Here is a 5586-nt window from a genome sequence, read left to right as displayed (position 1 = left end):
CAGCCACTTTCAAAGAGTGGTATTGAGTAGTAATTTCCTAAATTATTTCATGATGCAGTAGAGATTATACATGGATGACTTTACTCCTTATGGCTCTTACTTTCAGGAAGCTTTATATAACCTAGGAAAAGTTCTAGACAAGTGTATTGAGATGAACCTATCCGTCAGTCTGGAAAAATGTGAATTTTTGATGACTGAAGGGACCGTGCTTGTCATGCAATATCTCAGCAAGGATGTAGTAGGTGGACCCCAACAAATTACCATCATCCAAAGGGCCCCACCTCCTCAAAAGGTGAGAGACGTTAGAAGTTTCCTTGGTCTAGGTAGGTATTACTGGAGATTCATTAAATATTTCAACAAGCTAGCCTCTCCTTTGTTTGGCCTTTTAGGTAAAGATGTCGAGTTTATATGGTCAGAAAACTATCAAAAGCCCTAGATACCTTGAAGAGAAAGTTCGTGACTACCCCAATTCTAAGAGGCCCAAATTGGGCCCTACGTTTCCACATTCACATAGATGCCTTGAACACAACAATAGGAGTAGCCTTGGGACAAATTGATGAAAATTTACCTTATGCCATATACTTTATAAGCATAAAATTTTCAAAGTCAGAGTTAAACTATACGGTGACTGAGAAGGAACTCCTAACTGTCGTGCATTCCTAAAACAAATTCGGACATTATATCATAGGCTAACAAACCTTTGTGCACACTGATCACGCTACAATTAGATATTTAATGAACAAACTGAATGTGAATGCTCACATTATTAGATGATTTCTTTACTGCAGCAGTTTGATTTGACCATTATTGATAAGCCTGGTAAAGAAAATGTTCTTGCTGACTTTTTGTCTAGAGTAAATTTCCTGCAGGTGAAGAAAGAATGGTGGATGACCAAATGACGGATGAGCACCTGTTTTCTATCTCAGTACTCTCTCACTCTCTCGGTTTGCTAATATAGAAAACTACTTGGTTTCAACACCGTTTCCACCACATCTATCCTCAAGAGAGAAGAGAAATATAGTGAGGAAAAACACCCCTTTCACCTGGATTTGGGGCAATCTCTTCAAACTTGGCCCATATCAGATCTTGAGAAGATGTGTCAGGGAGGAGGAAGTTTTTGACATCCTCCTGACCTATCATGATGGGCCTTATGCAGGTCATTTGGAGTGAAAAGAATTGCCTTCAAGATACTACAAGCAGGCTACTACTGGCCCACTCTTCATTAGGATGTGAGGAGATATACCAGCCAGTGTGACTGATGCTAGAGGATGGGGAAACCTACTCCAAAGGATGAAATGTCCATGCAACCTCAAGTGACCTTTGAGCCATTTGAGAAGTGGGGCATGGACTTTGTGGGTCCCATTAGCCCTCGTTAAAAGCAGAAGCAATACATCATCATGTGGACCAATTACCTAACAAAGTGGGAAGAGACAAAAGCAATCAAAGCAAAGACAGAGGAAAAAGTGGCTGAATTTTTGAGAGAGAACATATTCTACAAGATCGGGTATCCAAGAGAATTGGTCACAGATCAAGGTAATCAGTTTACTTCCAATTTAATTGAAGACCTGCTCACACATCATAGAATCAATCACAGAACTTTGACCCCTTACCATCCACAAGCTAATGGGCAGGTGGAGGTCATTAACATAGCATTGGAAGGGATCCTGACAAAGGTAGTGTGCATCAGCAGAAGAGGCTAGGTGGACAGATTAGTTGAGGCCACTTGGGCCTATAATACAACATGGAAGACAACTACAGGGTTCACATCCTATGAGATGGTCCATGGAAAGAAGGCTTTGCTGTCAATAGAATTTGAATTCAATACCCTGAGGATGGCAGCTCAACTGGACCTAGACCTCAGCCATGCACAGAAAGAAAGATTACTTTAGATCAATGGATAGGATGAACACATAATGTAGTCCCTTCTCCATACAATGGTAGTTTAGCTTCAGAGAAAGATATGGCATGAAAAAAAAAATAAAGGAGAAGAAATTTGAAGAGGGAGGTTGGGCACTACTGTATGATTCAAGATATAAATATTTCAAGGGAAAGCTAAGGACAAGATGGCTGGGACCCTACACTGTGGAGAAATGCAATGACAATGGTTCAGTTCTGATTAGAACCATTGATAATGAAGCCATCCCCATGCTTGTCAATGGACATCAGTTGAAAGTTTACAAGAAACCCCTCTCCAAGCGAGAGCTCATTGAAGATTTGAATAAGATAGAGATGGTAGTGGAGCATGTATTAGCCTCCACTTCATCCACTCACTGAAGAAAAAAAATAAAAAAATAAGGACTCAAGTGAAGACCTCCATGAGGCGCTTGAGTCCCATCATTGGGTTGAAAACCTCTCCTGAGGTGTCCCAGTGATGTCAAAAAAAAGAAAGAAGGGAGAAAAATATGATCCTTGGGTGAAAACCTCCCTTGGAGGCACCTAGGATAGGCAGTTACTATGAAAACCTCCCTGAGGCACCCTAGTTGTTTTAAGGAAAAAAAAAAAAGAAAAAAGAGAAAATGAATTTTCCAGTTGCATTGCAGGTTTGCAGGAGGAATACATGAAGTAGCAGAAGGTGCCAAGGGAGCCCTAAAACCAACACCAACACCTATCCTACCCTTCCCACACTTTTCTCCATCTTTCTTGGCATCTTTCTCACCTCACTGTGAATATTTTTCAAAAACTTTGTTTTCTATAGGAGGCTCTATGTTTTCTACAGGAGGCCACTGTAGGAATACAGAGAGCCATAAATGGATAGGAAAGGGAGTTTGAGGGACAGAGAAGCTTCATAAAAAATCTATATATCCTCCTGCAGTCTTCAAACCTCCCTTCCATCATGTCTAATCCTGCATCACACCCCAAGCATCATTCTTCTTCCTGTCCAAGAAAAACACAGAGAAAAATAGTTTTCAGGAAAAAGAAAAAAACAAAAAAATAAGAGAGTAGCCAGCACCATCAACATCACCTGAAGCCTACCTATTACCTCTCCATCTCTATCTACATCTCTGGCATCATCCTCATACCTCCATGCATAGAAAGAAGTTGAAGTTTCAACGGGAGAAGTAGCTACAAGAGCTCCTGTAGGAATTCCTGTAGCAACTGATCCCATTAAAATCCAGCATCAGCAACAAGAGGGTACAAATATGGAAGTTGAAGAAGGCACCTAAAGCTCAGATTCAGCCAGAGAAGAACCTGCACAAGGCATAGGCACACATCAGCAAGCAGAGAACAAACAAAGGCATACAGTAGAGAGAGAGAGCCACAACACCTCATAGCAAACACATTCGGATCTCAGGTAAGTAACTAACCAGCTCCTCTGTTTGCATTTGTGTAATAAGAAGGCATGAAAAAATAATGAGATGGTTGAGGTTGAATGAGGGAAAGGTGGCTAGTTAACTTGGCCACCTTCATCTTGTTGACTCCACACATCTGAAGATGTCACCGACACGTGCGCACAGTCAACTCAAGAAAGATGTCAAGGAAAAGTAGTGGAGGAAGTGTGAACTCCGATGCAATCATAAGGGATGATTACAAGGAAAGGGCCATGATGACAAGGTAGGTGGGACCAACAGTTCAAATATGGCCAATGTACACTTGGCTAGCTCACCCTCCATCACCAAAAATATCCATAAAAAGCATTAAGTACTACTCCCCAAGCACTCTCACCACCTTTCCTTCATTCTCTCCTCGAAACTCTGCTCCTGCAATCTCCTCGTGCCCCCACGACCTCATAACCATCGTTCTCCATTGATCTCTCCCATATTCTTGCACTTGGCATTTTCTACAGGAGCACTTATAGGTTCTATAGGTGAACCTACAGGAATTGTACAAGAGGGCCATCAGTCTTCTACAGGAGGGTGAGTGAGTTGTTTTGAAGGGAGAAAACATGGGTTTTAGCATAATTTCTAGGCTAAGGAGGTAGGTTATATGCATACCCCCATCGAATATCAAAATATGCAACCAGTGGTTTAATTTTGAGGAGGAAATAAAGCCTTTAGGTGGAGGAAACACATAATAGAATTTCTACTTATTTCTTAAAAAAAGCACAGTCTCCCTGTTTCTCTATTTTTCTTCAAAAATTGTTGTCTCCTTCTCCACATTTGGATTCCCATAGAAGCATAAACAAAATGACAGGAGTTTTTATGACAAAGGAGCCCACCAACTCCTCTAGGCTCCATGCACATCCCCAAGTAGTGGACATATTCACAAGAGAAAATTGAATGAAATTTTTCGAGAAATTCTGAGGGTTTGATGAGGAAATTACTCAAGAATTTGACCACTCTTTGGTCTCTCACACCAAAACACATGCCATTGTCACCTTTAGAGGTCTTTCCATGGAGATAACCCCTGCGTTTATCAGTAGGGTCACTACCCTTCCTCTTGGATTGCCCTCGAGTAAGGATGAAAAACCAATTGGCTAGGCTGCCAAGAAAAACTTCTTCCCAAAAAATGAAACCCCTGTAGAGGATAAAAATGGCATTAGAAGGGCTAGCATACCATATCCTTGGGACGTGGTCAGCTACCAAATAATCAAATATATTTCCTGTGAGGGGAGGTCTAACATTGTCTATGGTACCATTTTAGAATCCTTCATGAACTAAGATATGGCATGGACACTCCAACCCCTCAGAAGCTCAGCATCCCCTACTTCCTCCTAAAGTATCTCATTGACTCTAGAATTAAATTTCAAGTGGGGAATTCATAACAACACGCTCACCATAGGCTAATCAAAATTTTAGTGGAAGAAGCCCTCCATACATTTGCACTCCCTATAGCATGGGAAATCTTCCGAAACATGATAGGAGAAGATGACATAAAAGCCATAACCTATGATATCAATCCTACTGGCAGTGAGGAGGAAGAGCAGCAAGGGGGAGAAGGTGAGGCAACTCATGACTTAGCAGAACAAAAAGGCAAGGAGGAAGAAAATAAGATAGAGGATGAGAAAGCTGAAGAAACAGAGCAGGAAGAAACAACGCAAACAGAGACAGAAAGAGAAATAGAAGGAGGAGGAAAAGGGGTAGAAAAGATAGAAATGTCCCTTGAGACTCTAGAAATAGAGGCAGCAGCTACTCTCACTACCCTCATTACACCAATTAAGACAAAACATAAGAGGAAGAGGTAGACCTCAATGTAATTTAGGGCTACGAAGAGCACAAGTATCAAAACAGGAAAACCCTAGCCTTCTTCAAAAGTGCCAATTATTATTGAAGATTCACCCTCTTCCCAAGGGAAAGAATCCACTTCCAAGGCACCTATCACATATGAAAGGGGGACTCCTAGATCCCCCACACTGAAAGAAAAGGTAGAACTATAGGACCGAAAAACAGTCCTACAAGAGGCACAAACAGTTCTACAGGAGACCCTGTCAAAACTACAAGAGACCCAAAAGCTGGAAAAAAGGGTAGAAGGACAGCCACAAGGAAAGGAAGAAGAAATAGAGCTACAAGAACCTAATCCCCTGCCCAGTCTTGGCTCCTACTACAATCTTCTTGAGGGGGGGGAATAATTCCACAAAAATTTGCAATTCCACTATTCTTTGAATTAGAGAAAGAAAGGATAAGGACCCATAGGTGGATGAAAATAGCC

This window comes from Pinus tabuliformis, chromosome X (assembly GCF_031772625.1).
Source record: "Pinus tabuliformis cultivar Carrire ecotype Pingquan chromosome X, CPIR1, whole genome shotgun sequence".
NCBI lineage: Eukaryota > Viridiplantae > Streptophyta > Pinopsida > Pinales > Pinaceae > Pinus > Pinus tabuliformis.
The sequence above is the reverse complement of the archived record's forward strand: the minus strand, read 5'-3'. Positions refer to the sequence as shown.